The sequence below is a fragment of the Patagioenas fasciata genome, chromosome 3 (assembly GCF_037038585.1).
Source record: "Patagioenas fasciata isolate bPatFas1 chromosome 3, bPatFas1.hap1, whole genome shotgun sequence".
Lineage (NCBI taxonomy): Eukaryota > Metazoa > Chordata > Aves > Columbiformes > Columbidae > Patagioenas > Patagioenas fasciata.
The window spans coordinates 75425578-75450706 of NC_092522.1; positions in this window are offsets into that span (position 1 = coordinate 75425578).

Here is a 25129-nt window from a genome sequence, read left to right on the forward strand (position 1 = left end):
AAATTTTTACTTCTGTCTCTTCCTAGTGTGAAGATCTGTATCTATACTTCTTTGCATTATGCTGTTTCAAACCCCTGTGTTTTCTTAGAGCAACTATCACTGAAAGATCCAACAAAGACTGAATTTCCCAGTTTTGACTAAGGCACTCTCTTCTCTCCACCACCCCACCACCCGCCTGCCCCAGTTTTAATTCCTTAATTCTTTTCCTTCCTTTCACCTATCCATATCTGATCATCCTCCATTACTAATTACCAGTGTCTGCTTCAGAGGAAAACTCTGCAACAGACTGTGGAAACTCTCCTCCCAAAGAAGTTCAGGACCTCAGGGGACAGAAGATATAGCATGTAGGACATAGGCAGGCATATCAGCCTTCACTCTCAACTTGGAACAAACCAACCTGTGCATGGGGTCAAAGCCTAATAATAACTGTCAGGATCCATGACCGTACATGGTCTCTCTCCACCCCACACAAAGGGAAGTGCCAGCATCTTCTCCTCCAGATGAGGCCACCGGGCTAGGAACTTGTCAGTCAGAGGCCTGAAGGGAAGCTGTGGCAGGCAAGTGTTGAGCTTGCAGTGGAAGTCCTGGTTTGTGGAGGTGAAAAGAGGTGGAAAGAAAGAGAGAACATAGATGTTTCAGTGCTCAAAAAGATAAAGATGTAGGGAGATACATTCAAAGATGTAAGAAAATAAGTTTGGGAGATTAAAATGTGTAATTGAAAATTGTCCTCAGATAGGCCCTTGGCATGGACAGTGGGTGGCTCACTAGTACATTTTCCTTATTAAAAAAAAAAAAAAAAAAAAGAGAGAGAGAGAGAAGGGGAAAAAAAGACCAAACAAAACCCAAAAAAACAGCCAACCAAACAAAACCATAACCAAAAAAAACCCCACTAAACAAATATACACTTCTCCTCTCAAACCATTTGCTGAAGATAATGCTTAGAACTTTACCCTTTACAGATGCCACCTCCAGAAATCCTGATGCACTATTTGCTCGTCAGTACCTATGCTCTCTTGTTACAGATGTGGAAATTCTTCACTCTTATCCAAGGGTTTTTGCAGAAGACAGTATGAAAGAGGAAAATCTCTTGTCACTGCTCTTTTTCTTGTTTCTATTCCCATATACCCCAGAGGAAACTTAGAGTGGAGAAACTGAGCTTAGAAAAGGACATTTAATGAATGCCTCTCCCCATAAGGCAAGGCAACAGGAAGAAAAAAATTCTCTAATAGAGTTGAAAGTTTGTTAAAGGGCTAGACTTTTCTTTCATCACTGGAAGACTGCTTCTAACAAAGACTACTTTGCCAAATTAATACTGTAACTACTAACGCAATCTTTCAGTTATATCTACAGATAAATATTGAGGAAATCAGACATTCCCTCTCTGAGGAAGTCTGGAAGAAGGAGGTATTACAGAAAGTGTGACATAGGTACCTCAATCCAGTCCTTCGCAGTTAGGACCATAATTTCACATGGAACCCAGCCTTACTCCCTGACAGTTTTGCAAGACTACTCACTCTTCCTGAAGCGGATATCTGTGTAGTTTTTATATTGTATGACACAAGTTTGCTTTGCTTCTCTGTGAAAGCTGGTTTCAACCCTATATTAATTCTTGCTTCTTTACTTTCAATGTTAAACCGGGGATGGAATTTTAAAAGTCACTTACCATAAGATAGGATCCAATATTTAGAAAAGTTATGGGTAAATGTGACATATATTTCACTGCTTGAATATCTGCATCTCTTCCCTCTGAGAGAACAGTTTTGTTCAATAAGAAATGCTTATGCTGATTCTCAGAAGAGACATGGCTATAAAAGTGTAATACTATTTGGATCCTTCAAGATTTACTCTACCAATGATTTTCGCAGTACATTACAGAACTAGATACAGCTGTAATATAATACAGATATGATCTGTGTTTAAATGAGAAAACCTGAACTGAGTAGCTTACCATATTCTGTACCACGAACCATCTTGCAAAATTAAAATCTCCTCTGAGCCAATCTTAGAGAAGAGCAAGACATATGAATTTTGTACACCCTTTGTACACCCTTCCCTCCTAGGGATTTGTCAATAATCACTTTCTTCACCCCCTGGAGTGGAACACAGCAGCTATTTGACTGTGCACACAATAGTTTCAGAGAAGAAATGAAGATTAACACATTGTTCAGAGTGAAAGGAAAGCTTTCATAAGCCTAATGTAAACACTCAACAGGGTTGAGACAATTTGGCTAATGTTATATGCTTGTGAAAGCCTTTATTGTGTGTTTAGTGGTGAAAAAACTACGAGTATTATGGAAGTGACTGCCCAGTAACAAGCTAGAAGAGTCCTTAACAGAATGACATATAAATGTTGATTTTTCCCAACGTTTTTACACAAACATTATTCTATTGAATTAATGGATATCTAGATAGTAAAACTGATGCACAAGGGAAGAATTAATCCAAAAAATACCTTAACATTTACCCAAGTGAAACACATTGCATAAGATACTGCTTGCCAAACTTTCTTTTGATCAGATCCTCTGCTAAAATAAAATAGCTCTGTAGGTTTTCCATAGGAAAACAATAAATCAATTTAACTTTGCTTAGTTTGTTAAAGTTGTTAAGATCACAAACTAAGGTGGTCAGGCTGCAGGCCCCTAGTAAATACCATTTAGACAAATTACATATTAATCGTGTTTGACATAATTTTCCTAAGTAAAATTATTTTGGTATGTAGTATTACGTATTTGGTATTAGGGCAGTCAGACAAGATAAGTAACCTCACTCAGTTCAACAAGAAATGGAAAGCTCTGCACAGGTATTTACTGAGGGCCACCCAGCTGGAAGGCAGCTTGGCAGAAAAGGACCTGGGGAGCCTGTTGGACACCAAGTTGAACAGTAGCCAGCAATGTGCCCTTGTGGCAAAGAAGATGAATTGTATCTTGGGCTGCATTAAACAAAATATTGACAGCAGGCTGAGGGATGTGATCCTTCTCCTCTACTCAGCACTGATGGCGCCACATCTGGAGAAATACAGATGTACTGGAGACACTCCAGCAAAGGCCCATGAAGATGATGAATGGACTGGAGTTTCTCTCCCCCAAGGAGAGGGAGCTTGAGGGAGCTGAGGCTGTTCAATCCTAAGAAGAGAAGATTCAGAAGGCTCTTATAAGTGTATATAAATACCTGAAGGAAGAGTACAATGGTACAATGAAGGCAGAGTCAGCGTATTTTCAGTGGCACCCAGAGACGTGACTAGAGGCAACGCGCACACACTGAAGCACGAGAGGTTCCCCCTGAATGTCAGGAAACACGTTTTTGCTATGAGGATGACCGCACATTGGCACAGGTTGCCAGGGAGGTTGTGGAGTCTCCATATCTGAAGATAACCAAAACCCAATTGGAAACGGTCCTGGGCCACCAGCTGCAGGTCACCCTACTAAGGCAGAGCGGCTGGACCACATGACCTTCAAAGGTCCCTTCCAACTTCAGCCATTCTGGGATTCTCAGATTCTGTAGCTGCATTCATAAAGGTACATGAAGTTCTATGTATCTGTATCCATACAGAGGGTATTTGCATTTCTGTAGAGTGTAAATGTATAAAAATACAACACTTTTCACAAAATACAATATAATGCTCTGCAAAGACATCTGTAAGTTAAAATTGGATGTAGTAACACTGTGACAATACAAACTTCATTATTTAAAGTGTATTTTGTCTGACAGATTTTCCTCGCTGTTTGAGGTTTGTTGTCTTGTGAAAATCTTATGAACTCATAACAGGACTCGTATATTCATCTAGTTTTATCTGCTAAGAATAACATTAATATAAAGATGACTAGGAAATAATGTACTGACAGAGACTGAGTACCTTGATATAGAGTTTGCATCCTCTAACGCAGAAAGATTAATTACAGAGGTTTATTTCTACTTAAATACTTTTTTTTTTTTTTTTTGTGATCGCACTAACAAGGTGACCACTGAAAATAAATAACTAGATCAAACTATTAATTATAAACTGCACTCCCCCTGGGTGAATTTGATACACTTTTGGCTCCTTGTCTTTCTATGTTGACTTCGTCTTTAGAGTTCAGTGCATGTATTTTACATTTTGGGGGAAGGACAGAAGTGCAAAAACCTGTTTTGTTTACTTGCAATCTACAGAAAGTTTTTAAACCCAAGAGAATTCTTTCAGGCAGGAACAGCCTTTGCTACCTATGTTACTATGTGTGCTACTATCTGAATGTCACTATCTTCCTAAGTGTCTGACTAACCAGTATATTAAAATTATATGCATAATTTGATCTCTTAGTATAAAATCTTCTGCTATTGATTCTTTCTACATCACTTTTTCCCCCTCTAACTTGTGACACATGCATACAATTATTGAAGCTATTTCATTTTGGCTAGAACATGACCCCAGTGTTTTAGTGCAAATAAACAAGAAGAGGAGGAAAAGAAACAAGGTAAACTTTAAAATATGGGGCTGAAGGTAAGAAAACAAGTTAAAAAACTGAGAACTGGAGAGACAAGTGGACAGGAAAGTGAAACAGCACTTGCGTTTGGAGCAGAGTGTAATCACAGGCAGATCCTAAAGTGTCAGAGTGATCAGTGCAAGGTGGGTTCCATCTCACTGGGAGACTGCACTGTGGCTTCCAGGTCTGACTGCAGGAGCACCAGTACAGCATGTACAGATCCACAATCACTTTCACTGGTTCTTTTGTTTATGACTTATCTGAGAAAGGATGAGTAGTGTCTGAAGGTAACCACAGAATGAACACCTTAAAATCATAACAGGCTGGCTTGTGCCATTTGTCCTCTTTGTTGCCGTCTGTCATGTCTGGAGATTAATGTAAGGCTATTTCCTACCCTTGTTGCAGTCTTCTGCTGTGATAATAAAGTATGAGAATTTGAATGTCTAGCATGTCCTTGGAGTACAGGAGCATTTGACATTTTCCATTTTAGTACCTAGCTCTGACTTCACCAGAAATAAGTATGGCTGTAAATGTTGATGAGTGGAATGAGTAGCCAACCAAAATTAAGAATATTATAAAGGTCAAGGTAATTTACCACTAGCATTCTCAGTGTGCGGTATTCTAGCCGCTAAATACCATCACAAAGTCTGCAGTAAAAACAAGCCAAGAACAGACAAGCTTTTGGTTTGTTTGTTTTTTGGTGTTTTGGTGTGCTTTTTTTTCAAAAAAGATAGTGGCAATACTAACAAACAAATGAAAAACAAACCACTTTCTTCACAATACAGAGATACTAACTGAATGGTCTTTCTGCTACAAAATAGCTTCCATTTACTTTGCATCTGAAATGACTTTCAGAAAGAGATCATAACTGAATAAGGTCCATGAAAAACAAAAGCAGTAAGATTCAAGACTAATAAACCAAAACTGTTCTTCATAGTGTTTCATTTTAATATTGTGTGAAAATCTTTTTCCCTTCTCCACTTTTTTTTCTGTGTCTCATACACATCAAAATGGAAAATCAACTGTAACGGCTCATTCTAAAGAGAAATGGAAATACGACATTTGCCAATCCAGCCCAAAATGGTTGTGAAGAATTTATGCATGTTCTCATAAAACACAGCTGTGATATTGCTGTAATTTGAGCCGAATACAAACTGTAATTTTAATGACAAAATGTTTCTGTTGTGTAAAGCTTACACAAAAACATGATTACGTCTAATGTTTTGATCTCATCAAACTGGAGAAAACTACTAGTCGACCTCGGACATATGCATCTATTACTTATCTATTTGCACATCAGTTGCACTTCTGTCAGTTCACTGAGCACTGAAAAAATACAGGCCCAGATATATTTGGGACAGATTCTGCTGGAAGAGGAAATAATTGATCAGCACATAGGACTGGAGAAAGCCCTTAAGTAAAAGCGTTTTACTGCAAAAAAAGAAGCCCGTTATAGACAGCATACATGTCACTGATGCTGCTCCTTTGAAATTTTCTTGGACAGGAGTTCATGGCTATCATCTCCAGTCTGGCATGCTGTGATCTCAGGTTGCACAGAAAATCAGAAAATAAAGTCAGCCTGCTCATCGTTTACAATTAACTTGCTGAAACTTTTCCATAGTAAAACTTCTGTGCCAAACTGACTTTCTTAAAGAAAAATAGCTAGGATTGAAGAGAGGCTTAAGAAAAATGGTACTATCCTGAGCTGTGTTTACAAATAGTTTTAAATATTTTTTTCAGAAGACTTATTTTTACTGAAAAAAGAAACATAATTGCAGACTATAATTATCTTCTTAATTTAGCAAAATGTTAATGAAACTGTAGTTAGTAGTTGCATTTTGGTGGGATTTGTATTTAGAAAATTGCATATTTATTTTGGATTCCATTTTTGCTATTTCACAGTCATGAAGATTCAGTTGCAAGTTTTTTTTACCAAACCCATCTTTATAAGGCTTTCTTTTATTGAGTTATGTCAAAATTTGAGTAAAAGATTTAAAAATGTTCCATCATGGTTAAAATATATTTGATTTTGTTGTGGTTTGTTTTACTATAAATAAAATATATCTTGTGTTGTTATGTAACTTTTCTGTAAAGAATTGTTATCAAAATAGGTAATAGTTACAGGTGAGTAAATAAACACAAAGGAAAGTCTAAATCCAATTCAACAGCAGATTGTTCTACCGGTCAGACATAAAATAAAATTTTAGAGACAGTGTTTAGTTTTGTGCTTGCTTCTTTTTTTTCTATGTTCTTTTCTTCTTCGTCTGTCTGAAATGTACCTTGCTTTGTGGACAACTTGACAGCCTTTTGTTGGTTAACTGATGTAGTTTTTCCCTCTTAGATGTAGGATGGGTATTCTGAAGGCAGACCCCATCGGACTGTAACAAACTGAAAAACAACCTAGATGTCTTTTGTGTCATTGGTTATTAATCGATTTTAGGATCTGCAGTGTCTTTATATAGAGATTTATTTTTCATTAATTGAATATAATTTGCTTAAATGTTATGATATTTAGAAAAAAATAGGATGAATCGTTAGATCAGCATGAAGTTTCATGTTAATGACATTTCCCCTTGTTTCTCTAGACTCAGACAGGAAGTCTTAACACATCTTCACACTGCAAGAAGATATTAATAATCTTAGTATTACCTGGCTGGATAGGGTTCTCTGCAACAAGATCCCTGGAGTAATTTGCGGCAGTGGAAGTTTTCAAGGACATCCTTAGAAATCTTTAGAAAAGTGGAAGAACACACTATCAATCCTTCTTTCTAAAGTCCTGAAATGTTCATCTGCTCTACTGTCTTCTGGAAAACAAACCAGGTTCTGCTACGGGGACAGAGCAGATGCCTAGAGCTAGTCTGGACTTCTGAGCGTCACTAAATCATTCCATTTCAATGACTTTGCCATTAGGTTCCAAGGCTGGTGGCCCAATGCCACTTAACCAGCAAAGGGAACACAAAGAGTGTTCTTGTGGTTCGTGAAGGTCTTATCCTGGAGATGCCCTAGTATCATGCAGCACAGTTGGCTTTTGAGGTAATCAGAACTTTAACTGAGCTCAGATTTGTTACATTGAAGTAAAACATTCTTCACAGTGACAGCAGTAAAAATCTGGAGAGACTGTGCAGGGAGACAGTGGAATCTCTATCCTTGGAAATACTTAGAAAAGCTTGGACAAGGCCCTAAGCAACCTCATGTAATTTCAGACCTGACCTTGCACAAAGCAAGGGATCATACTCCATGGTCTCCTAGGGTTCATCCAAATCTATGCAATTCTAAGAGCTGGGACTTGCAAACCCTTGACCTCCAGAGAAATCTTAGACAAGTACATGAGGGGAATTATATAGAAGTGGCCAGTACTGATTCATTTGATGTTCTCTTATACACCAAGATTACATAGTCTATGCTTGATGAAAGCTTCAGTATCTACTGACTTACAAGCTAATATAAAACTGTAAAAATATTATTCATTACTATTATTAGCTCAGCTTTCATTATTGAGCAATTTCTTGTTAGTAATTTTTTATTTAACTTTCTATTTTGGGGGCAACCAATATAAGCCAGCAGGATACCCAGGTGGCCAAAAAGGCCAACAGCATCCAGGCTTGTATCAGGAATAGAGTGTCCAGCAGGACTAGAGAAGTCCTTGTGCTACTGTACTCAGCGCTGGTGAAGCCCCACCTTGAATGCTGTGTTCCATTTTGGGCCTCCATCATAAGGACATTGAGGTACTAAAAAGAGTGCAGAGGAGGTGACAAAGCTGTTGAGGCTTCTGGAGCACAAGTCTGATGAGGAGCGTCTGAGGGAGCTGGGGCTGTTTAGATGGAGACAAGGAGGCTGAGGGAAGACCTTATCACTCTTTGCAACTACCTGAAAGGAGGTTGTAGCATGATAGGTGTTGGTCTCTTCTCCCAAAGTGCAAGTGATAGGACAAGAGGAAATAGCTTCGAATTGCACCAGGGGCGTTTCAGATTGGATATTAGGAAAAAATTCTTCATGGAAAAGGTTGTCAGGCATTGGAACAGGCTGCCAAAGAAGTGATTGAGTCACCATCCCTGGAGGTGTTTAAAAGGCATTTAGACGAGGTACTTAGGGACATGGCTTAGTGTTAGAGTTGGGTTATGGGTGGACTCAATGATCTTAAGGGTCTCTTCCAAGTGAAACGATTCTATGATTCTAAGAAACTAACAAAATCTAGGAGATTCAAATACTTAAGTAGTAACAGGATTCCAGTTAGCTTCAGAAAAGATCACACAGTGGCAATTCTTCTTTCTCCATAGCCTTTGATAAATACTGTGCTAGACTTTTTTATACTGATGTCCTCATTTGCACCTACCATGGAATGAATGTTTTTTTTGTTTATGACAAGATTGGATTTTACTGGAGTAATGAAGAAGTCGTATTTCTTTTTCTGAAAGGGAAAGAGATGATGATATTGATTTTTAATATTTTTTTTTCTTTTTACTCCTTCATATTCTCAAATAAATTTAGAAGAACATTAAAAAATATATATTTCTGGCATTTTCCTATAGTTCCTACATTCAAATATGGTAACTATTTCTGAAGTCAGTATATATAATTTTCTGCTTAAGATGTACAGAGAATCTGGGAGATAAGTATTCATAAATCGATTTTTCATTTTTTTTTATTTGGAATCCTGATAGGCTCTTCTTTCTTTGACAGGCTTGCTAATGGCTTTTTGGGTGCTAAAAAAAAAAAAAAAAAAAAAGAAATTCTAACTTTTAATATCATCCATGCTTATTGAAGGTTGCCATAATCGGCAGTTTTTCTGCCTAGAATGTGCTATGCTTATCATAATAGCACTGTGATATTTAAGAATGTTATCCTTGCCAACTTGTGGATGAGTCTTGCTAAAAATGATTTCTTTGTTTTGCTGACATCAAAGGAAAAGAGAGGAAATTGTAAGAGGCTGGGGAAGCAGTGGTGAAGTCCAGTGAGAGAGGACTCTTTTCAATACCTCTTTACTGTTTTAAGTGGATCTCCTTTGCTGCTGCAAGGTGTGTCCTGGAAGGAGGTAGGGAGCAAGCTAATCTGAATGCATTGCTAAAATATGTGGTTAAAGCAGCCTGGAAAGAAGGACTGCATGCTGTAATAGGAGCACAGTGCACAGAGGGGAAAAGCTCCCCTTCTCCTCTGAGCAGGGTGTGGGAGCTCAGGGAGAAGGGGGCCCTTTCCAGTCCTCCTTTACTTTCACTGCATCTTACTGTCCACAAAGACACAAAATGCACAGTATTTGTTGTAATGTCTCTCCCCTACAAACCTATTCACTGACAACACGAATAATTTCATATAATTAGTTGTCTGAAAGTTCCCATTTTAATCAAAGTAATTTATTACTTACTATCAACGATTGAGAGAGCCTAGAGGAATGAAAGAGAGGGACCTCCATAGTGCAATTATTCCCACCCTCCTGGGAACAATTCAGACCACTTCACACAAACATCTCTCTTAAAATGGAATGAATAGCTCTCCAGAGATGCCCCACTTTCTCTCTACTGACTGTAAAAGAAGCAGTAGACACCTAGAACCGATGAAACAGAGGCACTGGATGCCTAGACAGATTTGGTAAAATGAATTGCTTTCTGAATTTCTTGGATTATTTGCACTGCCAAATAAAGTCATGGTAATTAAATAGAAACCAGGTATTACTTTAATTTACATAGGAAGAAGTAATGTTCTCTCTAATACTGCTCTTAAAGATGAGAATATGTGCTGTAGAACTTCATTTGTCTATAAAAAATACAAACAAAGTGCAATGCTAATAGTTGCTAAAATAAGAATAACATTATTTAAAGTACAACAGAAGCTTGTGCACTGATCTGGGATTCATGAGAGCTGAAGCATGTGTTTTACTTCTGTCTCAGCTCTCTCTTACTTAAAAATTGGTTTTTAGCTATTTAGAAGCAGAAACGGTATCAAACAGAGCCACAGGGATGATCTAAGTTTTGGACCAGCTTAGATACTAGAAAAGATTAAAATGACCAGTAGTCTCCAATCTGAGGGACAAATATGAAGAAGAGTAAAATGATGACAAAGGTGGAAAAGTAAGACGTGAACATTTACACATTGCTTCCTGTGAAGAAATTAGAGTGAGATTAGGTCAAAATTTGAAATATAAAAATGGAATACTGCTTAATTCCATCTTGTATGAAAGAGTAGACTGCTTTGCAACAGGATGTTGCAGATGACAGAAGTTTATACAGACTCAGAAAGGGTTTAGATCTATCAAAGTCTGTCAATTATAATCTCTTCCACAAGAAGTCCCTGAATGGTTCACTGTCAAAACATTTCATTATACTTGAGGAAACACATCACAGTATGGTTCTCATATTCACATGTACTTTCATAAGACCCTCTACAGAGAAAAGTTCCTCAGCCCATTAGAGCTTTACTTGGTTTGATAATTGTTCAGATATCCATAGAGCATTCTAGATCCTCAAATGTAAAGGTTCATAACATTTTGAATATGTTATTGTTACAAAATTAGACTACTGGCTTTGTTGGCTGAACCTGAGAAAATGTTTCATAGACAGGTTTCACTGGTATCAGGCAACTGACTGTCGCTTGCAATGAAATAATATCATTTTCTCTTTATTTTTGTTTATTTTCAAAATAATATAGTCAGAAGAGTCTTCAATTTCTTAGGCAACCTACATGCCCTGCAAGACAGTATCTTCACTTGGATGTTGTTTTGTCATGAATGTTTATTCTTCCTTGCTGTTTTATTTTTAATAAATTATGTCAGTTCAGCTCCCTGACAATACACTGTTAAAAACTTATTTTGACAACTATCCTACTAGTATGCTGGAAGCATAACTGTGATATAGTTAATGCCTGACTATGGCCCCATGACAAAAAGGACAACTCTTTTTCAGGTTTCCAGTATACTATCAGCGTGGAAGAAAAATCCTGGAAGACACTACTGCAACAGACTTGCAAAACTTTTGTCTTGATCTTTCACAGCTCTTATTGAAATTAAGCTTTCTTCAGCTTCAAATTATGCATCAATAGTTCAATACTAAATATTTTTTTAATTGCATGAAGTGTGGGAACACTAGCAATAGTGACAGATCACAATTACCATTCAAAAATTCCTTTGGGGCCATAACCAATTGATTTTATGTTATTTATTAACTTTGGGATATCCTTCCTACCACTGTAACCACAGAAAGTGGCAACTTTCAATTTGGAAGTTCAGAACTGATTGGTTGTTTTTCTCCTGTAATTGGATGTGGCCATACCTAAAACCACCAACCAATTTCACAAGCTTCTATTTTATGTGGATGTGGGCTTGAATTTTTTAATAAACTTGCTTTCATTTAAAACAATGTACTGAAGAAAACTGCAATTTTTTCCATGTTGTTACTGATGGACTTGGGGGATTTCAACTGACCTCTCAAAGCTTCTCTCATGGAAAAAAATATTTCCCTCTGATGTCTTGTTTTAACTACTGACAATTGCGTAACGTCATGGGCATCAGTGCAAAACATGTTAGTAAATTAAATGTAAATATCTTCTGTGTCAATATCTGCAATTTTGTCTGAAATAATCACTCCAGGTTCTCTTTGCTGTGACTGGAGAGAAGTAACGATACCAGAGCTTGACTCACAGGCATCTAAATAAGTCAGAGGTATTGACTCCAAAGTTTCTCTACTCTCTCTTTTCTCCAAAGAGGGTCTCACCAAAGACAGGTGACATGAATCTCACTTTTTAAAATGCAATAGGTGAATCAGAATAACCAAGCATTCAGATTTCAGCTGCTATGTGTACTTACAAGTGCTAGTTTCTTTGGTATGAACGCTACAGTGTATGAGCACTTTGGTGTAAGCCCTCCAAGCACTAGTTACCAGATTCTTACTGGACAACAAATACTTTATTTATGAAACTGGAAATTCCAATCATCCTTCTTCCTGCTCTGGAACTGTCCCAAATCCCGGGTATCATTAGCAATAATACAGCTATTTTTGAAACAATTTCCTCTTTGTCTAACTTAAAGAAAGCATGTTTTTCACTGACCAAAGACGGTTTTAGTGTCTGAAAAGTTGATCTTTTGTTTTGTTTTGTATAATACACAAAGAACCCTAGAATCTGCTTGGTTCTTCCAAAATGTTGAATTATATGGAGAAACCAGAAAGTCTCAAACATTTTGCTTGCCCTTACTGGTCAGGTAACTAGATCCAGAATCACACTGACTACTCCCACAGGGCGTATGCTAACCTCTAACATATTCCTGTGAACCTTTTGTCTTCCCACTTTTTTAACATGGTGATAATCAGAACAAATTGATTTTGTTTCTCAGATTGCTAAAATCCTCCCAACACTTTGTTCAGCACCAGTGCTGAATAAATCATTGTAATGTTCCCCTGAAGTGAATTGAAAATTAATTTACACAGCTAAGATGATCCTCCTAATAACAGGGTACATGGAATGGGGAAATTGGAAATCATTACCCAGCAAACATTATCTGCATTATTTTTGTAGCTGCTTTAGATTGCATTGTAATAGAAAATTAGGAGACTGACTGTGAAGAAGTTTAAGAGGGTCCCCTGAAGAGCTTCTGCTTTAAAATTGATTCTTTAAGAAAGCATTAAAAAGCTATTGGAATTGATTGCCTGCTAATATAAAGGAAAAACTCTTTGCCACCATTTGTGTTAAAAAAGAGCATCTTCATTCATGCATGTTATTAAAACTACTGGCCTGAAAGCCCCTGTAGAAAGATAAAGGATATGGATGGGATATTAAAACAGCAATCTTTACTTTATCTGGGATTTAAAGTTAATATGTCGCTTTTATTAATTCAGCAGGAACCATTAGTTAGGATGTCAAATAAGGGATTTACAATTAAAATACTATAGAACAGAGGTGTCTTTAGTAAACAGTGAACCAGGAATTCTTCATTAATCTTCCAAGCATGAAGTATACCCCTGAAAAGAATAAATCCTACATTTACAGTTTTCTTTATTGCCTGATTTGCTATGCAGCAGCAATAAAAGTCAGAGCTGATAACACCCTTGATTAGCTCCAGCAACTTCCACTGCTGTGGGGTAATGGTGAATCAGCTCTCAGCCTGCAATGAAATGGGAACCACCATCCCTTGTCTACAAAGACTCAACTGAATGACCTTTGGAAGGTACCTCTGTTTGTAACACATTTGTAATATTTAGAAATTACATGGAAATAGATTTTTCTTTCCTGACTTTGAACTGCTCAAAGCTTTTAATGGTTTTCTGATTCCTAACACATTTGGAACAAATTTCCCTTGTCTCTTTTAATTTGGGATAACAGGAAAAATTCAAGGGCAACAAACACTGAGGATGGAAAATCTTAATAATGATCCTGTTAGAAAAGCAAATGGTATGAGCTTTAATGCAGCAATTTACATGGGTGCATTCTTCGTTTTTCCTTTCCTTTTTAAAAAGCAAGAGAGGTTGTTGCAAGAGGGAGTACCATCTTGGAAATTTTGCCCAAAACAGCAATCAAGGTGAAATCTCCTTAGGTAAAGTTGCAAAGAGGTGGAAGTTGATGAAACTTGATTTCAATTGCAGATTCAGAGAGAAAAGTGCTAGAAACAGAAAAACTACAGACCAGATTAGCAGCCAATATGGAGATTAAGAAGAAATAGCCCTATCAGGAGAGTGACACAGGGGAAGGGCACTTAACTGAATATAGCAGCCAATGTTTATTTATTTTTGATTTAAAATGTCAAACGGTGGCAAAATTGATTCAGAACATGAAAAACAAACAAACAAACAAACAAACAAACAAAAAGAATTTGGCAGAAGACAGGGATGAATTACATTAAATGGAAAGAAAGGGGGATGAGAAATGAATAAGGATATTGCCCATGGCCAGGACATGATACAAAGATAGTAAAACTTTTTCCAAAATTGTACGCCTTTATGATGGGAAGAAAGAGTATTTTGTAACTCAGCCTATGAACCAACACTAATTCTTGGACTGAGTAGAGCTGAAGAGGAAAATGAAACACTTACAGAGAATTAAAGGATAGAAGTCTCTGTAAAGTGAGATAACGTTCTTGGGAATCCTTGCTCCTACCTTTATGCATATCAGGTCTGGTGCCCAGAAAATAAGATGTAATGCAAACCTACAAGGATTTTGTTATGTGACTCAGAATTCAGTACATAATTCAGTTTGTTAGACAGACAGCAGAAACTTCTTTCCTCAATAAAATTCTGGATTTCTGGTCTTTGGATTTGCCAACCAGTCTAGAAAGTCCTCATATCTTTTCATAAAATAGTACATTTTGAAAACAATGTGTTAATTTAATAAAGGGTAATTGTAGTGATGAACTCAATACAATTCATTTTACATGTCACAATACATTTGACTTTGCTGAAATTACAAATGCTGATATTAAACCAGGCAAAAATCCATAGTGTACCAATAATTTTATTTTATTTCACACCAAGATCTCCTGGCACAAAGCGCAACTATGGCAATAGGTGTTTCACTACTTCTAGTAATTACTTCACTTTTGCATGTTAATATTTCTTTTAGTATAAGGTTTTAGGAAAAATTCTAATTCAAAAGCTCTTTCTTGTGAGGAAAAGTGAGTATTTTTAAAAAGGAATTGGTAAAAAAAAAATAAAATTAAAACTTGGGAGTATGCGTTAGAAACACAAAAAACACTTATTTACAAGGAAGAAATGTTAATTCCTGAGTGTTGAAAGCTATGTCAGCCAGATCAAAAAGGTAAACATGCAATTCTGAACATACAACAAAACTTCTTAGAAGTTCACCCTCAATTATTTATTGTAAGTATTGTGACTGTCAAGGATTGAAGGATTTAACTGCTAGTATCTACTGACAATAGCCTAACTTTCAATGATGAGCAAACACAAGTTGCCTACAGTCTTCATCTTCTGCTGTGTTTGCCATTCAGAAGTTTAGAGGAAGAGGAGGAGGATGACAATGGAGAAAAAGCACCAGAAGTCTTCTGAGAGCAATCAAAGTAAGATGAAAAGCCCATTCAACATTTCCTAGGCAGATATTACTAGACAGGATGAGAAGCTTAACATGTTGTATTTCTTAAAAAATACTTAACCTTTTATATTTTATGTTTTAAATCCTGTTGTTAAAGACTTTATAATATCAGTGGTGTGTTGCTTTATCTACATGTACTCATTATAGCTGAGTTCAAAATATCCCTGCACAGGAAAACAGTTGCATGCATATGTTGTCACAAAGTAAGCTAGGATGTAGATTTACAACATTTTTGTGACTCTCTAACAACAGTCTGAGTGCTTGCTCTCACTCTGCAGTAAAAATGAGACAGCTTATCCCTCACTGAAGAAGAAAACTACCTACATTTACCATGGCATAAGAACAGGCAGTTATTACAGAGTAGCTGATATCATAAATTCAAACTATAACTTACACCTCATTAACCTGTTCAAAGACTGGGAGTCCTGTACGATAAGCACTGTACAAACACACGGAGATAAATATTCTTTGTCAGAAAGAACAAAGAAAACAAAGGATGAGGTTAGAAACAATGATCTGAATCGTAGAAATCAGATGACTTGCTCAAGGACATATATCAAGACGTGAAGTCACAGACCTGGGACTTGAATATTTGTCTTTGAAATTCCAGTCGTGAGACCATCCTTCCACACCGCAGTGTGCATTTAAAATTTACCTGTTTTTTCACTTCAGCATTGTTATAATTTGCTAAAGTCACATACCTACCTAAATCTGAAAAAAGGAATTGTTGGACAAGAACACGTTCAGTATACACACAGAAGGGTCATTCCAGCACACCTGTGGGATGTTACCTTGTCCTGCTGCCCGAGGAGATCCAGGCAACTTCTTGGACAGGTCCCAAAGGGACAACTTACCTGAGGGACTGCTTGGGAACAGGAAATGTTTGAGCAACTCGTATTTGTTTCAAATGGTAACTGTCAATTTCTCAGCTGCTAACCATGACGGTGTGTGCTGCCACAGTCAAACAGGAAGGTGTGCTTTCTGCTGTGACCTTGAAACACCCACTACACTGAGGAAAAAGCTGGTCACACAGTGCTTCACCTGCAGATTCACCTTAGAGCTGTAGCAGGTTATGCACAAGACCTCACAAGGCATCCCCTTCTCTCCTGCCTTTCTGCTCCCATCTCAGCAGCCAGTGCTGCTTTGGCCTCTCTGAGCCATCCTCCTGATTCAGAGCAACAGCAAGGAATCACAGAATCACAGAATGTTAGGAATGGGAAGGGAACCTCAAAAGATCATATAGTTCAATCCCCCTGCCGGAGCAGGAACACTTAGATGAGGTTACACAGGAATGTGTCCAGGTGCGTTTTGAATGTCTCCAGGGAAGGAGACTTCACAACCTCCCTGAGCAGCCTGTTCAGTGTTCTGTTACCCTCATTGAGAAGAAGTTTCTTCTCAAATTTAAGTGGAACCTCTTGAGTTCCAGTTTGACCCCATTACCCCTTGTCCTATCATTGGTTGTCACTGAGAAGAGCCTGGCTCCATCCTCATGGCACTCACCCTTTACATATTTGTAAACATTAGTAAGGTCACCCCTCAGTTTCCTCTTCTCCAAACTAAAGGGATCCAGCTCTCTCAGCCCTTCCTCATAAGGAAGGCAACTGCACCCTCCAGGAACCCTTCGCTGAGGGGGGTTCAGAGCTTCCAGCCCTAGATCCTAAACATCACTCTCAGTCTTATCAGCATGCGTGTTTCCCTGGTGTGTGGTTGGTTAGCATTTTGGAGAGAAATGCCAAAAAAAATAGGAAATTGAAGTAAGCTGTAAAAAATGCAAATTGCACATCAGCTAAAATGAAATCATGCACTCCGATCACTGATGCATTACATTTTGGGGGATTCTTTTTTTTTTTTTTCTTTGGAAAAGGGGGTGTTAAGCTGGGGCAATGCATACATATGCAGCATGGGGTTATAACCCATTTGGAAAACTGTTATAAAACCCATATAATTACCCTCAGAAACATTAACAAATTACTTTTATGACAGTGATCTGTGATACATTTCTGTTGTGTCATGGACTATCAAAGTGATTTAACATAAATCTGCTCCTTTTCCTGTGACGTATTATTATTTTGACTTCCTTGATTTAGAGATGGCTATGGTCTTCCAAAATTATAGTCAAAAGTCATCATTCTACTTTTTTCCTTTTCTGCTTAGTGGCTTTAAACATCTCCCTTGTTAGCAGCCTCTATTTCTATTGAAAACTTGCATTAAACCATAATTCCAGGCCCATATTGGACATTCAACAGCAACTTTGCATTACAATTAGAAAGCAAATCAACATCCCCTTGTAATTAAAATAATAACATAGCACTGTCTCCTTCTAGTTCCTAATGCCTATCTCTCTTTTGCTCATTTTTTTCCCTTCAGTTACTGCAGTGAACAGCTGTGGTCATATATATGTTACACCTGGCAGCTTCAAATGTCCACATGCCAAGCTTATCTTTCCAGGATTGGCATTCATTTACTTTAAGTGGTGATTTTTCCTAGGAAAAATGTTTCAAGTGACAATTGTCAGAGATGGGAGATGCTTAGCAGGAATCATTAACCTCTCATTTGAAATTTGAGTGGTCACAGGTATTGTAATTAAAAGGGCAAGCGAATTATGGGATAAAAGGAATCTTTGCCTATTTAGAATTCATTAATGAAGGGTTTAAGAGTAAATGTTGAACATTTAGGTAAATCTTCTGAGTTTTGCATATATGTCCCTTGGCAATTGGTAAGGCCCCTGATCTCATCTCCACTGATGCTTAATAGACAGGAGTAGGTTAAAAGGTAATAAGATTTGCTTTTCTGGAGCATTCATTTCCATCTACAAGTGCCAGAAGGTACCCTCATGACACCTTCACAAGACAGACTGTATCATTTTCCCCCCAATTTACTGCAAAATAAATTGAGGATCAAAGAGGTTAAACTACTTGCCCATGGATTCACACAAAGCCTGGGGCACAGCCAAGACCGGAACACAAACTTCCTCACTCCCACCCTATGTTTTGCTGCAAGGCCATTCAACACTTGATAAACAGCAGACTTTTAAATCAGCCGTGGAGAAAATACAGCAGTGAAGTGGTTTGTTTTTTTCCATCTCGCAGTATGATCAAGGAAGCTCTTGAACCAAGGAAATTACCTTATTCTATAAGGAAAGTACGCAAATCTTAAACGTTTCTGAAATTCTTCAGCTCTGGGACCACCAAATACTGCTAATTTATAGATTATATAATTTTATATATGCTGGGTGATTAAATAATTGAAGAATTCATTAACTCCAAGGGTGACATGCACATTGTTTAGAATGGCAAAGTCCTTGCCTGAATTATGGTAAAAGTGAAACATTAAGTCTAAAAACATGGGTGTCTTTGCATTATTTTTTTTCCTCTGGCCTACCAGTCTCTGATATTTCTTTCCAAGTAGTCATCATGTTTTTGTTAATCCACTCCCTTATTCAAATTATGTAAAGTCCCCTCTGTAAAATATGGTATCGCATCCCTCTGCATGTCAAGTTAGAGAGAGGCCATGCATAGTATCTTATTTGAATGGCATATTTTGGGTTTTTTTTATGGTTTGTTGGTTTGGTTTTTTTAATGTGTGCCATCTAAACCAATGTCAAGATTCAAGTCAATACATCACATACACCGTACTCTCTGGGTTTTCCAAACTGCAATAAAATAAAACATTTTCTCTAAAAAGAAAATGCTCTAGTTTTTTTTTTAAGAAAGTCAACATTTTATAAAAAAACCTGTGATACCCTAAAATGCATTTCACAATCTGTGTGCACCAGTGATGCTTGTGATCTACAGTGATATATGTAAAATGGCAAATGTAATTCATACTTTTATCTGGTGAAGCATTTCCAGAAGGAGCCATGGCATTTCACTGGCTTCACACAAGGTACTGCTGACCACTTCTGGAGAGCTATACAGTATTAAAAACCATTCAGCAAAGAACAGGTGAAGAAAAAGGCTCTTGTAGTTATCAGAGAACAGTAAGTCCTAGAGGAAGAGTAAAACTGAGTTTGTTTTGGTTAATCTAATAGAACAGAGGCTAAAAGGATATTGAATTACTATCTATAAATTCACGGACAGGGAAATACCAGGGTGAGAGAGGATCTATTTAGACTCAAGGATGGCACTGGCACAAGAACAAATGGATAGAAACTGATCATAAATTATTCTAGTGTGGAAATCAGAAGGAGGTTTCTAGTCATTAGGAGAAAAGATATTGTGCGTAATGTCTTTCCTGCAGACTTCGTGCCTCCCTCATTCAATAAGTTTATAAAAGGGATTATGAAGAATGACTGCTTGCACCAGCTGTGATTTAGACTCAAAGATTCAGGAGGTTCCAGTCTAGATTGAATGCCCATTCCTATCTTAGTAAGTAAAGAAAATCTGCTAGGTAGCCATAAAATAAAATAAAATAAAATAAAATGAAATAAAATAAAATAAAATAGTATTGGATCTGTTTTTGCTGGTTAATCGGTCAAACTGCGTGGTGGAGGAATTAAATAGAAAACAAACATTTTGTAAAAGGTAAAGATGCCTAACTGCAAATTGCTTCATTAAAATCCTTCTTAATAAGAGAGATTGAGATTACCTGCGATGATAATTCTTGTGACCTCATCTGTCAAAAAAGAAAAAAATTCTAATGATGTCAAGGTCCTCCATGCCCCCTTTAAAGCTTACTGGAGATTTGTGCAAGCCTGGGAAAGGATACTGCCTAAGCCTTCAGAGCAATACTTATTTATTTGTACTCAGATTGATGTCAAAGCAAGAAAGGAAGAAACACTAAACTTTTTACTGTAATGAAGCTTGGCGTTTTGACTTCCATTATAATCAATGTGAACTAAAAACGCCTGGAGGCACTATACCTTGTGCAGCTGGCATTTATACAGCAGATTACCAGCACTCTCACTGACCTTGGTAGCTCTGTGGAGGACACACTGTATTTTCATTTACTGAGCTGATTTTAAAAATATATTGTCTATACGCATCCATATCAGGGTGAAGCTCAACTTGTCTCCATCGCTGTGTCAAAAGGATTAATCTGAACTTCATCATGTTTTCAGCAAAGCACACTTGCAAAGTGTGAAGTTAGATGACAAGTGTATTTAACAGCCCTCTGTTCCAAAACCCTCAAGCTCTTACACATGCTTGTAGCCCACTGGGCTCAGCGTAAACTATTGTGGGAGTTATTGGTTACGTAAACTCGAGAGTCCAGCAGATCAGAAGATGCAAACATTAGGGGTCAAGCTTTTCCCAGGTTCTTCCACAACTGTGGGGAGTAGCTAGAGACAGGAAGTTTTCTCCCTGCTTACAGGTTCTGTGTAAAAATCATCTCTACTACTTCAAAGAAATGAAGTTTGAAAAGTAGGCCACGGCCATCAGACTTGCTGGATGGTAATGGAAGGCTGACTGACATGAAAGGTTTGAGGAAACAGATATAGCACTCAAAAGCAAACAGAAGCTGTGTTTGCTTTCTTTTCTTATCATTTCACTGTACCTTTAGAAACCAAGTCTTCAAAAATTCCCAACAGACTGGGCACCTCTGGGCCATCCAATCTCAGAAATACTTTAAAACCAGAGTCAGGCTTTTGCTGCAATGCACTGCTTTACGTGAAGTTATGATAGTGGTAGCTGTAGCAATATTCCTAGTCTCAATTGCTCTTACTCTTCAGCTCTACCTATAAGAAGATTTCAAATTATAAAAATGCGAAGAATGAAAATGAGTTCTTCTGGTAATCTATTTTGTGTGTGTTTACTTCCATCACAGTTTTAATAGTAACAGAAACCTAGTGGGTGCTTAGAATGCAATCACTTCAGATTTTCTCACAAATAAAACAGCCAAGATCATGAATACAGTGTTAAATACTAATTCATTTCTGACCAACACATATTATTACATATAGACATATTAATATGTATGTACACAGTTATATGTGTATTAACCTTCAAAAGCCTCTTAAAAGATGTTTCACTACACAGTAAAATTAATATCTACCAAAAAATGTTACTTAAACATATTGGAGTCTATAACGCTTCTTTTGAATGTAACATTTACAGTTCTAAAAGCTGCTCTGGTAACTGCACATACTGAGTTTCTGAAGAGCTTTATTTCATCAACTTACAGAATAGAAGAATCTTTTTACAGAAGAAACTTTTTTTCATTGAATAATGCAGCAGTCCAAAGAGAATGTTAAGTTAGATATAGCTGCCTAAAATGTGCTCAAGGAATTACTAACAAAAAAATTATCTATCTGCATTTTGAAGTAGCAGGCTAACTGAAGCCTGTACACATTTTCTGAGTGGTGTTTACCAAAGAATTATTCTTATTTTTTCTATACATTTTTCAAAAATTTTCAGAGATATTTTTATCAGAAACAGAAATAACAAAAAAAAAACATGCAGTAGATTTGTTCTTGCAGTAGAAAAATACAGACTAACCTCTCCTTCAATGCCAGCAATCTTAAGCAGAAAAAAAATGAGAGAATGTTGGCTATGCATTTACAACATCATTTTCAGCAGTCAAAAACATTGATCAAAATATTCCCTAAAACTAATTAACCAATTGTAATCAATAGCAGCCTCAGTATTTCAGTCATTTAAGCAGTTTTTGTTCATTTGGCATATTTAATTTTGTCTGCCAAGCACAGAATGAGCTTTCTAGTCATTTAATTACCTGAAATTATGAGTATCTTTCTGACAGAGAATGCCACGGTCATGCTTAGATAGCCGGGGCAGAACTCTTGGCTTTTGTTCCAGAGTCTTTATGTTGCTGATATGGCACAAACCTGACCCACTTGCTTCAGTTCCCAGTCCTCAGCCAGTCTCAGAAGCATTATTGAGGAAAAAACTGTAGGTACAAAATGGGATGGCAAAAAGCAGAATGGTGTGTGCGGTGCTCTGCTGGATCCTTTGCCAAGAGCAGCATGTGTAGCATTGTAAGCTAGAGTATCCTAAAATAATCTTGAATTATACAGCACATTTACCTAACTGGACAACCATTGTAAAAGCATACAGAAATGACCTCTCCCCAGACATTTCTCCAGGTATTTTGAAATAATGCATTCTCTAATTACACCAGAAAAAGCAACTCAAAATGTTGGATTTCCCACATACTAAAAGCATCAAAAACTGAATGTCTACTTCTTAAAAATCTTTACAATTTAATGGCAACCTGTGGAGGATTATTTGAAGCAAATGTATATTTCAGTCCTCCCTTCAAAGTAAGGTTTCCTGCTAACTTAACAGGTCAAACGGTTTTCTATTTCTCTGCTACAAACCTGGCCTGTCATGCCTATTGACATGAAGGAATTAGAGACTGGGAAGGGGGAAACTGTAGAATATAGCAATGGCAATTAGCATGTATATTAATGAAAGAGTGTTATTTGCCTAAATAAGAAATGAAGCATAGTTTGCTGTATTGGTGCTGTTTCTATATGGCAACAGCTCCTTCAGGTCACCCAGAGAGGCAGCATCTCATCTAAAATGCAAAAGGCAACTAGGAGACATTGTTTCCATCTATCTTGTTTCAAGTATGATCTTAGTTCTTGGAAGTAAATTTATACAGTTTCATTTATCTCTCCAACGTGGAATTTCAAAAGATGCCAATTTATTTTTCATACATATTTTTTAGTGTATTCATTCTGAGTGCTGGTTTTCATGTTTTTGCAAGTTCAGAGTGCTTGTCTCATGCAGCTTGAGAAATAATTAATCACACAGGAGTAGGATTAAATGTTTAACACTTTGCCTGTATTTTGAAAAAATAGAACTCCCCAGAGACTGCTTCACTTTCACTGTAGTAATGTATATAAGGAACATTCCGTCAGTAGACATGCTTGATCAGACATACATAGCTTTATAGGTCCTCATTGGCTTCAGAACACAGGAAAAAAAAAGTTACAGACTTGGTTACACAAATGAAATAGTCTAACTTGCTTTAAAGAAGTTTTTTGATGGCGGAAAAAAGTGAATGAATGTTTGCTGAATTCTCTTCATGGTTAAGCTATATTCTAATTCAGTATGATTGACACACAATATACATTCACAGCAGGAATATGAAAGCTAATAAATATTACGGGTAAAAAATTAGCAAGTTAAACCCTTGGAGGTTATTTCTTTCTTCTGCAGAAAATACAAGTATCAGCTTCTTCTCATAGCAAGTTCTGCAGCAAATCAGGGTCAAAATACCCTTCAGTGCTTTGCCACAGCAGGCGCTCTGCATGGGATTCATCTGACCAAATGTAGATTTCTAAATCTGAGTGAGGCTTCCTTTTTACTTCCCACAGAGAAATAAGCATTTCTGTGCTGAAATTTCTCTCCTTTTGAACTAAACATCTACATTTGGTCAGATGAATCATGCAATAAAAATGGTTATCTCCCTCTACTGTGCTATTCTCTGCCAGAGTTAAAGGTGACAAGCTCAGATGTAGATGTCCTCGCTGCACTTTCTGACCTTTAAGTGACAAGAATCCCACCCTATGTACCACCTCAGCATTAGTGGATAACTACATCTGCAGCTGCTTACAATTCCTTCTTATCCAGCTGCATGTCCTTGGGCAGCTCTGTACAAAACACGCTCTGGGATGACCAGCCTGAGTTGGGTACTATTGCTGCCCTAGACTCTATTGTCAGGTAAATCTTGCAAGACTCAACAATTCCATATGGCAGGAGTACTGACTGGATAATAGTACGTTATTTCTAGTATAATAGAATAAGAGCAATGACAAGGTCATAAGGAAAAAAAAAAGGGAGGGGAATTCAGTAAAAAGCATAAAACTATGTCTAAGACATAAAGCTGAATAAAACATTTCAACTAGGTCCTCAGCAAATGACAGAAAATTATGTTGTTAGGTGAAAAACTATAAATAATTTTGACGATTGTTATAAACCATAGTCCTCCTTTGTACTCTGAGCAGAAGTCAAGAGGCTGACCTGTACAATGATTCTAAGGGTGCTCTGAGCTTTCACTTCTCACCATTTCTCTATAACCATTAACTACATTTTTCATATTTTTCTTTGAACTCTTTGTTCAAGATGATACTCCTTGGCTCTTTTTAAAATTATTTTTCACGTATTTCACTCAATCCGCTTCCTCTCTCATTCATCCCAGAAACTGATAAAAATGATAAATTGGCCTTTTTCTTTGACTCAAATGTAGGAACATCCGGATATCGCTGATGTAGCCCTCTGTTTTCTCCTGTTTTAAGTTCCACCTGTGCTGTGGACACTAATTGAGGGGGAAGAACACAGATGTTCTGTAAACCAAAATGTGTGCAGCAGTTTAGTCTCATAAAGGAGTCATTTCTTCAATCTGTTTCAACATGTATTTCTTGTCTGTGTGTATGTATATATATATATATGTAAGAAGAAAAATAAAAATAAGAGCACAAGCATAAGGGTATTAAAATCTGCTTGGGGAGAAGATATTAATTTAGAAATGACATCCAGTAATTTCTATCAAAATTATTCTGAGTTACCCTTCTCTACATAACAATGGTAGCTCAGAAGACAGTAGCTGCAAGTAGCTGATATATCTAAAAAAAACAATTGAGGAGAATCAAAATCAAACACAAATACATGTTGGCACAAAAGTACATTCTGGAGAGTGTCTTGCATCAGCAGCACCCAAAAGAAGAGAACATCAGAGGTGACTCCAGC